At 32.8% G+C, this 12,539-nt stretch overlaps 1 protein-coding gene across 7 annotated transcripts in view; it reads left to right on the top strand.

Annotated features, from left to right (window-relative positions):
- The window catches only part of LOC139491176 (uncharacterized), a 48,770-nt gene that overhangs the window by 2,035 nt on the left and 34,196 nt on the right, over window positions 1–12,539 (top strand). The window contains exon 1 of one of the 7 annotated variants that reach the window (XM_071278618.1): window positions 4,823–5,140. The exons of 4 other annotated variants lie outside the window; for them this stretch is intronic. The gene's annotated coding sequence lies outside the window, so the exon portion shown is untranslated. Of the gene's footprint in view, window positions 1–4,822; window positions 5,141–12,539 lie in introns of those variants that run through there. 2 more of the 7 variants (XM_071278627.1, XM_071278621.1) reach the window with 2 other exon arrangements.

The following is a 12,539-nucleotide window of genomic DNA, read 5'->3' on the forward strand; positions in this document are numbered from 1 at the left end:
AATGTATTTTATTGAGACACCCAAGCTGATTGACGAGTATAAGTGCCGAAACCCCAACACCCATCCGTACGGAAAAAAGAATGTAAGTGAAAAAATGGCAAGATACCAGTAAATGTTAATATGCATCTTTCTCTATATTATTTAATTTATCAGTACTTAATTGTATCAAGGAACATTAAATCAAATTCTTCCAGTTTCATACAGTAAAGCATGAATATCCATCTTCAACTTTCTTATTTTGATACATTCAGCCATAATGATTTCTTCTACGGCCTGTTACCTTGCAAATTTCATAAAAACGAAACAAAAACTAGTAATGTGGATCTTGGAAAGTCTGATGTTTCTGTGACTGGATTTTTATATTCGACTACACGAAATGAATAAAAAATGTATAAAATACGATATGGAACGAAAATGTAAAATCTATGTAATTTCTTTAGAGTTCGAATAGTTTAAAAAAAAAAAAGCTATTAAACTATCTAACAGACTACAACTAATGAATCAACAGTTCAGAGAATTAAAGCATTCAAAATGTTGATTTTGGATTTTTTTTTAACTGTGAACACTGTCAGTTATCGATATTGTCGATATCGATATAAATACAATGATAAAGAATATTGAAAGTGCGACTGAGCAAGGTTGCCCCATAGACATTACATGATTATTATGGAGCGTTTGTCAAAAGAAGTGATTAAAAGATTTATGGTAGCACTAAATAATAATATTGTTACACGGCTTGACATCAGAACAAAACTGTTTATTAAATATTGCTTCATCCATGTCTTCCTCTACCATTCAATACCCACCTTCTTTTCTAAGAGGGGCCTCGGTGGCCGAGTGGTCTAAATAGTTACTTCTATAATCACTAGCCAGTCAACACTGAGGTTGTGAGTTCGAACCCCGCGTGCTCGCCCGCGTGTGCACTCGACTCCAATCTAGATTCTCCGGCTTCATCCGCCAATAAAAAACTGGCCGCCACGAAATCAAATAGCCCAAAAGCGGTGCTTAATAGTTGCGTTAAAACACAAAAAAAAAAATATTTTATGTATACTTTCCTCTATTTAACAATTTAAAATACGGAACAAAATTGATTCATGCATTTCAATTTAAACTACCTTATGAAATCTACACCACTGTATTATTTTCACCATAAAATATCGATACCTGTGTGATTCACGGTATGTTAATTTAAGGTCAAAATTTGATTTATATAAAATGACATTTTCCAGCTGTTATCTTGTTGATGAATCTTTACAACTTGTTATACTATAGCAATGAAATTAAAATTTATCACTTCCATTTAAAGTCATCTTACAATAGATCTCGTATGCTTCATACACATATCCTTTATTTTGGCGCCAAAAAGACATTGCATAAACGTCCGTATGTATACACCAAGAAAGGTGTGGAAGAGGAACAGAGACAAGTATATATATGAAGCTGAAGAGGCACAGATATCAAAGACAAGTTGAAAGAAAGTTTATAGATATCTTACTGAAAGCAAACATACATTTATGAACTAAAGCTGTGTGAACTAACTAGACGCAGAAGTGTCACCATTGGCGTACGGGATTACTTTTCCTACCCCCTTTTCCTTTCTTTTTCTTTGTGATGATGTTACATCTTATTGGGTAACACACGTTATATTTTCAACACTTTGATTTCAATTTTTTCCCACTTTCGTAGCAGAATTATTCAAAGACATTATGATTCAATTCAACATTCTCCTTTTTCGACTGCAGTCAAAACTTAATTGTAAAACCTCTGTTGTAGTCATCTAATAACATTTTGTTGACATTAAACAAGCCGAATACTCGCAATTGTCTTTAATAAGGCAATACAAACTATCTCCATCTTCATTGAAATCAGATGACCAGCGAGCCTTTATGTTATAATGGATAATAAGACCTTCAAGTCTGTTTTCTTAGTTTCTTGATCAACCGAAAGATATATAATATAACACGTCTTGTGTGTTTTTTTTCATTTTCTATTCTTTAATACTGTTAGAGAATGTCTGGTGTGAAGCTATAATACCTCGTTTTCGTTATTATAGGTATTGCATATCATAACTATATTATACATATCTACATCGACAACTCTATGCTACCTATTGTATAGTAGCGTTTTTTTCTCACTTGACTTTGTATATTTCCAAGGTCACAATACTCTACACAAAGATTGTACAAAAACATACAGTTGTACTACATGTAGATAGATATTAACATCGACAACTTTATGCCATATTGTATAACATCATTTGCTCTCGTCTTGACTTTGTACATGTTCAAGGTCATCTGAGATTCTACAAAAAAAAAAACCTCCAGCTGTACAACCTTTTGTTAGAAGATAATAGTTCTAATCATCATTTGCATTGCTGCGTGCATTTTCATCATCCAATCTGGTAGATGTGTTAAACATACGGCAAGAGGTGATAGCAGAAAATTATCTAATGATCTAGAAGTAATATAATATAGCTCATCAAGTTTATTTATTCAGAGCCGTCTTTTGTTTACATTGTCTCAATGTTTTTTTCTGACTGAAGTCATATTGACATATCAAACTGGATAAATCGTGTTTTCTAATGATCTTTAAGTATAAGAGTATAGCTCTGTCAGAATCAGAATCAGAACCGACCGTGCGAGGGCTGTACAGACAGTCAAGGTCGTTAAAAATCTCCCTTTTCATCAGAATTGCCTTTGAGGACGTTAGTTCAGTGGCGTATATTTGAATTCAACCATGCTATTTCAATTAAACAAAAGATGTGGTATGATTGCCTATGAGACTACCATACACCAGAGTTCAAATCAAGTGGATGTAATGTATGGTCAATCCAATATGATATCTCCTAGTGTTTGGATTGTTTGTCTCCCAGAGTTTGGTATTCGTAAATGTCTGCTCTTGTTTATTAATTCTGGTGACTCGTTCCTTCATGATGCTGTTCTCTCCCATTCACGTATAACATGCTGAATTTATTTTAGATTATCCCTTTTCAACATTACATGGATGTGGATACGTTGGGTGATTAAATTACTATTGTTTGCCTTATGTCCAGTGACAGATATTTCATGAAAATAAGGTGACAATACATACAGGTATGTTCTGCAAAGTTGGTCGTTAGGGATGTAAGGCTGGATCTTTAGACTGTCATTGAGGGAGGAAGACATTTTGAATAGTGAACCTAAAAAGTTGTTACAAGTAAAATTGAGAATGGAAATGGGGAATGTGTCGAAAAGACAACCATTCGACCATATAACAGACAACAGCAGAAGGTCACCAATAGGTCGTTATATACTTGTTTAGCGTGTACTAGTCGCACTCTCTATATACGAGATAAGGGGGGTCTGTCTGTTACATTTTATGACAGCATAGTATTGTACTTGTTTTTCCCACATTGAACTTGTAAGCTCACCTGGCCGAAAGGCCAAGTGACCTTTTCTCATCACTTGGCGTCCGGCGTCCGTCGTCGTCGTCCGTCGTCGTCGTCGTCCGTCGTCGTCCTGCGTTAACTTTTACAAAAATCTTCTCCTCTGAAACTACTGGGGCAAATTTAACCAAACTTGGTCACAATCATCATTGGGGTATCTAGTTCAAAAAATGTGTCCGGTGCCCCGCCCAAGCAACCAAGATGGCCGCCATGGCTAAAAATAGAACATAGGGGTAAAATGCAGTTTTTGGCTTATAACTCAAAAACCAAAGCATTTAGAGCAAATCTGACAGGATTAATATTGTTCATCAGGTCAAGATCTATCTGCCCTGAAATTTTCAGATGAATCCGACATTTCGTTGTTGGGTTGCTGCCCCTGAAATGGTAATTTTAAGGAAATTTTGCTGTTTTTGGTTATTATCTTGAATATTATTATAGATAGAGATAAACTGTAAACAGCAATAATGTTCAGCAAAGTAAGATCTACAAATAGGTCAACATGACCAAAATGGTCAGTTGACCCCTTTAGGAGTTATTGCCCTTTATAGTCAATTTTTTACCATTTTTTGTAAATCTTAGTAATCTTTTAGAAAAATTTTCTCCTCTGAAACTACTGGGTCAAATTTAACCATATTTGGCCATAATCATCATTGGGGTATCTAGTTTAAAAAATGTGTCCGGTGACCCGGCCAACCAATAAAGATGGCCGCCATAGCTAAAAATAGAACATGGGGGTAAAATGCAGTTTTTGGCTTATAACTAAAAAACCAAAGCATTAAGAGCAAATCTGACAGGAAGTAAAATTGTTGATCAGGTCAAGATCTATCTTCCCTGGAATTTTCAGATGAATCGGATAATCGGTTGTTAGGTTGCTGTCCCTGAATTGGTAATTTTGAGGAAATTTTGCTGTTTTTTTGTTATTATCTTGAATATTATTATAGATAGAGATAAACTGTAAACAGCAATAATGTACAGCAAAGTAAGAACTAAAAATAAGTCAGTATGACCAAAATAGTCAATTGACCCTCTAAGGAGTTATTGCCCTTCATAGTCAATTTTTAACAATTTTCTTAAAATTTGAAGATTTTCAATAACATTTTCCACAGAAAGTACTGTTATAGATAGAGATAATTGTAAGCAGCAAGAATGTTTAGTAAAGTAAGATCTACAAACACATCACCATCACCAAAACACAATTTTGTCATGAATCCATCTGTGTCCATTGTTTAATATTCACATAGACCAAGGTGAGCGACACAGGCTCTTTAGAGCCTCTAGTTTTATTAAAATCGTCGCTCCAATATCTTTTAGGCTTATTTCGCTTAAAATTTAAATGAATACATTTAGGTGGTTGTACATGTTTTGTGCCAGTTCAAAGTTCGTATTGCAATGAAGATCAATGATGTTTAAGTAACTAACTTTCTGTGTTCAATGGTGGATAGCTGTCTCATTTGCAATAATAGCCCGTCTCCTTAAAGACGCATCACCAAGTCTTACAAATATTTTCGACGATTTTCTGGTAAAACGTTTAATTTTGAAGGTGCATATCAATTCTATAATAATAAAACAGCAAATATTATTGTCAAGTTTACCTAATTACCATGGAGATTAGGTACACACAGTAAAGTTTTGTTTAAATGCCAAACGTTTGTCTGATCTAGTTGCACCATCGAGATCACTTTTAATTCAAAAGGATGATTACATGAAAACGTAAAGGTGAGCCTTATTTTTTTATTGAAATTTTCATTAGCTGATTCTATTTTTAGATTTTCTGTATTTCGAGCTTGTTTACATTTTGTGAATGAATTCGACAATTCATGAATATTTTTCCTTTTAATCAAGTCTGCTTTCAATTTACTTCTGATCTGTTTAATCGGGTCGAGTTTCTACGCTAACATGTAACCATATAGGATTCTAAGTTTCACGGTGTCCGGTTCGTTTGCCAATGGACGTTAAACAACAAACAATCAATCAAACAAACACAGTCTAGGTCGCTCGAATCGTTGTTAACTTAATAATACAGTAACTGAATTTTTCATTTGGTCTACACCAGTATTTTCATTTGTTTGAGAGAGTGATGAATACCATGCAAATTTTGTTCAACAGGAAAATACATTTACATCTTTTGACAAAGATCAGTGACGTACATTTGTACAAACTATAATTGTAAATAGAAGCCCCATATTATCCTTAGTTTGATAGAGAAGCTTTAATATTTCACTTGCTTGGTCAGTAGTTTTGATTTAGAATACATTGTATTTTATTATCATATCAATCTTTGGTTAGGAGGATATTTAAGACATAATAAAACCTTTTGTGTATTTTACAAAATTAAAAGAAATGGGGTTCTTTATCAACAACTAAGCACACAAAGTCTACGAGGACGTATAATATTTTGATATCTTACAATTATCTCACATTTCTAAAAATGTATATAAAGCAACAAGAAGTGAATAGTATCGGCAAATTACAAATGCATCATTTCATGTTTGCATTAAAAAAAAGTCTAGGGAACGCTAAAACACAAAAACTTGAAAGCCAATGATCATACCTGAAAAAGTTGGAGTGGAAATAACCAAGAGTTACTTTTAAAGACAATCAAAATTCATCTAAGATCAGCTTTATCTTAGGCAGTTTACATCTTAGTTTCTTAATCATTTCTAAATTTATCAACAATTTGGTTTTTAAAATTGTATCAATGAGTGGATTACTGTCGCTTAGGGTATAAAGTTCTGTTAAGCATTTATTTCATCAGCATTAGTTTAATCATTTGAAAAAATATTAGCCTGTTATACATTTCTTTGATCTAAGGATTTTTTTTATCCTTTGATATAAGTGAATTGTACTTGGCAAAAAAAGTGTCGACGACCTGTTCTTAATTGTCTTATCAGCTCTCAACGTATAATATATACGTTTTTAGCTTATCAAAGTATACAAGCTTTTTATGTTACACCCATTATCTGCCACAGAATGTAAAAGCAACTTCGAAAAAGAAGCACTGAAGATAACAAGAACTTAGCTGTCTTTTCTATGGATTTATGGCGAATCCATCGCCTTGGCTAATTTGATTTTAATGGGTCTACATGGCGGGAAAATCAATTCTAATATTGATTTGACGAGAAGTGAATAATTGTCTGATGCTTACGAGATGTAACTGTCAAAGCTGATATACATAAGATTCATACAAGTGTAAAACAGCTAATCCAGGGTAAGGTACTTTAGCAGATTACTGAGAATCAGATTAGTTGTTATATACTGTAGGTGTAACTGTTCTGCTTTTTATCTGCAATCTATCTTTATTGGCGGGAATTGTCGTTTACCCTCACTCTCTATTTTGCGGAATTGTTGTTTCACCGCAATCTCTATTGGCGGGAACCGTTTTTGGTAAACCGCATTCTTCTTTGGCGGGAACTAGGGTTTTTACCGTAATCTCTTATTTGCGGTTTCTCGAATTCTCTATGGGTGGTAAATATTGTTTACCTGTACCCTCTTTAAGGGGAACTGTGTTTTACCCTCACTACCTATTGGTGTGAATTGTTGTTTTACATGATCTTTCCATTGGCGAGAAATATTCGCAACTACATTTGTCTACATAGATGTCCACCCTACAATAAATGTTTGTCCTGGTGATATATTATAATTGATTGTTCAATTCCCTCAAACATAGTTGATGTTTATGTTGGTTTGGCTATACTGTATGCGAATCTTTTTAGGTTTTACTTATTGCGCATTAATCTAAAAAAAGCTTTGTTTTTTAGCGTTTCTGATTAAAGTAAGCGAAAAAGCGCTTCAGAACTTTTTCTTGATTTCCTTAATATCTATATGCATCATTATAAGAAATATTAAAAATCACAAATTAAATTTTGTTCATGACGACGTTTTCTTTAGTATTATTTTTTCGTTGTACACTCATTTTGTTCATATTGTAATCAAATTTTCATTTAATTTGTGAGGGCCCTCATGGGGTTTTTGATTATGTGATTACTTGGCCGTTTTTTTAATGATTATTTGATTATTAAGCCAAATATTTCATGATTATTTGATTACCTAGGACTGTATTTTTAGTTTATGATTATTTGATTACTAAAGATAAGCAAATATGTAATGATTATGTGATTATATTGGCAAAAAAATGGCGATTATGTGATTACTAGGACCCCCCCCCCCCCCCCCCCCATGAGGGGCCTCATTTGTTTTATAGTTTTGGACATATATTTCATGATTAAAAAAAAAACCCTTAACCTCCTCGAAGAAGTAAAAAAATAAATACATGGTGACAGAGTATGTCTAATAAAGTGCTGAACATTCAGCTAAAACCCACAATTGTCAATATTTCCCTGTAAGATCACCCCCAGTTTTTAGGGGTGTGTGTGTTACTTTGTCATTATTTTTTCTGTGTTGTATTCTATGTACTATTGTTTGTCTTGTTTTTTTAGTTTTTATACCCTTGGCATTGTCAGTTTATTTTCAATTTATGAGTTTGACTGCCCCTCTGGTATCTTTCTCCCCTCTTTTACAACTTGTAATGATGAAGATTAACATAAAAAAAATAGTACAGTTAAGAATCTATGTATCACAAGTCCTACAAATGGCCAAATATCAACTACTTGACAGATAAAAACCTTTTGGACTAATGTTTCACCAGTCTTTCAAAGGACTCGGTTACGGTAAATCAACGTTTTATGCCGTTTTGGAGTTGTGTTGGACCTAAATTATCCTTTTCCAGGAAACATCAAATGCTATTAGAAAATAAGTCGGAATAATGGTTTTAGAAATTAGTTTTCGAATTTATTGTGTGTTATCTTATTGATTGCCGAATGCAACATTTGTTGTTTTATTGCTTCTAAACGTTTAATAGTTCGTGTTAAACATCTTAGATGTGTTTTTTTTCTAAAATGAGCGTTTCCTGTTAATAGCATTTTTAGTCAAGTATTATATGATAATGAAATAAAAAATCCTGCATACTATAATGCATCGGGAAATCCCTGTATTGAAAATGAAATTGACGATTAGATCTTCATTGACGATTAGATCCATTTAGATCACACTTTTCTAAAGTATAAATTGATTTCTTGAAAAAAAAACTCTGTCTTCAATAAAATTCCAGTTACTGTTTTCCAACAACAAAAAACGGATATAAAGAATGAATCTAGATAGGAAAAGTTGTAGAAATGATTGAAATGGGACAATTTCGTTGATGTTAATTTAATGCTAGTATATTTTAGTAAGCTTTAAGATAACAGGTTTAAGCACAATGACACCGTCAATGATCTCATTGTAATATTCCCGATTGTGACATTTGAACGGAGTTTGAATTTTTTAATTGGCTGTCTGTGGAAACGCTCGCTCTGTCTCGCTTTTTTTTTTTAAGAGATTCTCCAAATCCTTTAGTCGTTGTTTGTTACCTTGAGTTGTCTTTCCCTGATCGATTTATGACCTTTGAACATCGGAAAAATAGTTTTCTATGGTCGGGTTGTTGTCTCTTTGGCACATTCCCCATTTCCATTCTCAATTTTATTCTGTTGCCTTAATTACTTTGCATATGTTTCTTGTTTCTCAGAGTTATTTCATTTAATTGATAAAAAGAGTATGAGTCGTTTAAACTAATGGTAATTTAAAGTAGAAGTAGTGTAAATGCAATGAGGCGACATCAAAACTTAAACGGAGAAAGATTCTAGTTTATTTTAAATGACTGTAAGACGTGTGTTGCAGTGTCCGATTAGATTTTCGAGCAATATTTTTGCAGCTACGCCAGATCGGAATTGTATGACTTTATTTTGATAAATTGGCCCTCTTTTAGCTCAAAAAGGTCTTTTGAAATGAATGTCGGATTTGGTCCTATCTTTTCTGAGTGGCATTTCAATGAAGGAGGGATTATAAGAGCCATAATTTGGACATTGGGATTCAAAAAATAGTAATTTGATATAATCTGCAATATGTATTGCATACAAGTTACTTGATATGGCATTTACCTAACACAATTGACGTATTTGAGCCATTTCGCACAAAGCCTGTTGTTATTATATATACAAGAAGAACAGCTGTCAAAATGTTTTCATCTCGCTCCGCTCGGAACTTTTCTGGAATGGTCCCTCCTTTCAAAAATCCAACATCCGTCCATAACAAGTGCTTTAAATTTCCAGAATATGCACTGTTGTGTAATCCGTGTGGGAACCATTATATGATTACATATTTCTGCAAAAAGATGGAAAACATAAAAAGAACTGATTTAATTATATAAAGAAAGTTGTATAATCCGGAACAGATGCAAATAGATGTATATCTTTAAAATAATTCCTTAACCATATGACATTATGCATTTAGTTAGCGCACGTAAGATTTAATTACGGTGTGAACAGTCAATTAAATTACTTGTATAAGAAAATTGTGATATTTTTTTAACGTTTTGATTAACATCTTTTAAATCATTATTTACAAGTCTTGATAAAAAATCTCTCAGTTCTGCTTTGGTATTTGACGATGTCTGACAAACTGTGCTAAATTGTAATTTGTTATTCAGTTGTTTCTGTCCACCTGTTTATTCGGTAGTTTGTCACGCTCTTATTCAGCGGTTTGACAGATTTCGTATTCATCAATTATGTGTTGTGCATATTTACACATATATAGAATTGAGAAAGGAAATGGTGAATATGTCAAAGCGACAACCACCCGACCATAGAGCAAACAACAGCCGAAGGCAACCAATGGGTCTTCAATGTAGCGAGAATTCCCGCACCCGTAGGTGTCCTTCAGCTGGCCCCTAAAATATGCATAATAGTACAGTGATAATGGACGTCATACTAAACTCCGAATTATACACAAGAAACTAAAATTTAAAATCATACAAGACTAACAAAGGCCAGAGGCTCCTGACTTGGGACAGGCGCAAAATTGCGGCGGGGTTAAACATGTTTATGAGATCTCAACCCTCCCCCTATACCTCTAGCCAATGTAGAAAAGTAAAACAATAACAATACGCACATTAAAATTCAGTTCAAGAGAAGTCCGAGTCTGATGTCAAAAGATGTAACAAAATAAAATAAATAAAATGACAATAATACATGAATAACAACAGACTACTAGCAGTTAACTGACATGCCAGCTCCAGACCTCAATTAAACTGATTGAAAGATTATGTCTTCATCATATGAATATCAGGTACAATCCCTCCCGTTAGGGGTTTAGTATCATACTATCATAAAATATATGAGAAGAACATAACCCGTGTCATGCCAACAACTGTTTTTTTAGAAATAAATGTGTTTAGTTCCGATGCAAAGACCCTATCAGTGAATCAATGTTAAAGCCAAAATATGCAATCTTTAATGACCTGACAACAGTATCGTAACTATATCCCCTTTTAATAAGTCTATTTAAAGGTTTTGTTAGTTTCTGAGGAGAATACTGACATTTTTGTGCTTTATAAAGAATATTTCCATAAAATTTTGGATGTGAAATACCTGAACGTATAAGATGTCTGCATGTTGAGTTATATTTACGAATTATTTCCTTATACCGGTGATAAAATTTAGTAAATGTTTTGACCAGTTTGTGATATCGAAAACCCTGGTGTAATAATTTTTCAGTAATACATAAATTTCATATATAACCTTTTAAAGTCCGCCCCCTCCTTTTTACCGCATATCAAATGGTCGCCTTTTTTTTTTAATAAATATGCATAGCAAAATTCAGTAGTGGTTATTTTTTTTCAAGTCTTAATTGTAATTTTTTTATTATTATGTTGTTGTTGTTTTGTATTGTATTAGTTGCTTTTTAGAATTGAATGTTGAAGCAAATCAATTTTTTTTCAAGTCTTAATTGTAATTTTTTTATTATTATGTTGTTGTTGTTTTGTATTGTATTAGTTGCTTTTTAGAATTGAATGTTGAAGCAAATCAAATTTAAAATGTGAAACATAATATATAGCCCAAAGGATAACATTTTAAAGTCTTTAATGTTTACTAGCGCAGGCAAACCATGTTCTAATTGATTTTTCCCTAGCTGAGCAAATTTATCCTGCTTTAAACAAATTTCAGCATCAATCCCGAAAAAGATTGCACACACATGCAACAATATCAATCATGGGTTCATGACCTTGAACCTCTTAGTACATTGCCATGATCTGAAAATGACAGGTGAGGTAATTGAACCTCTTCGTACATTGTCATGATCTGAAAATGACAGGTGAGGTACATGTACGTTTACATTTCATTGATGAATTTTCTTACCTTGAGAAATATATATAACTACGTAAAATTACAACAATGAGCTTAAATCATGTAAATGTATTAACCCTTGAAAACTGACAAACAATTATGCATTTTGACAGTTTCTTCACGATGTCAGTACCAATTTGGAATTTAATTGAAGAGTAACACAGATATTCGGCAAATGTATTCACGACTGTTTCTTTTTATCAATAGAGCCAGAAAATATATTCATTTGAATCCTTTACCTTTTTATTCCTTGGTTTTGTAATATTTAGGATCACGATACAGAAATAAAAACCATTGCCTTGATTCTTTCTCCATTATTGCCAAGGGAACACACTCGATGTAAATAAACTCACCATAGATACCAAGACTCAAATGTTTTACGCCAGACGTGTAACAGGGTGAAGAAACGGAGGCAGTTTTGTCTGATTTTTCTTTATAGCTAAATATTTTATTTCTTTACTTGTAATTTCCCTCGTAGTTGTTTTGTTTCTTTATTGTTTACTTATATAATACATTTAATACACATGTACAAAATGTATGTTTTCTTCTAGTTTGGTACGTAGAAAATGTTTGTTTTTTATTACACAACTGGATGACTACTATATCTATAAAAAAAAAAATTAAACTGACAGTACAATATAACTGAAAATATAATATTTGTAATACATTTAAAAGTTATTTCTAAGTTCTGTTGTGAGATAATTTTAGAAACATATAGCTAAGATAGAAACACAGACATATTACAATAAAACAGCAGTTTGATAGAATCATCATGCAATTATTACTGTACTGCAATTAAACGGCATATCGTAAAATTGTGTATGTATCAAAATCAAATCATTCGAGTTCAAAATAGAAATATGACGTACAAAATGCAATATTTACAGATGTAAATAAGC

This window comes from Mytilus edulis, chromosome 10 (genome assembly GCF_963676685.1).
Source record: "Mytilus edulis chromosome 10, xbMytEdul2.2, whole genome shotgun sequence".
Taxonomy (NCBI): domain Eukaryota; kingdom Metazoa; phylum Mollusca; class Bivalvia; order Mytilida; family Mytilidae; genus Mytilus; species Mytilus edulis.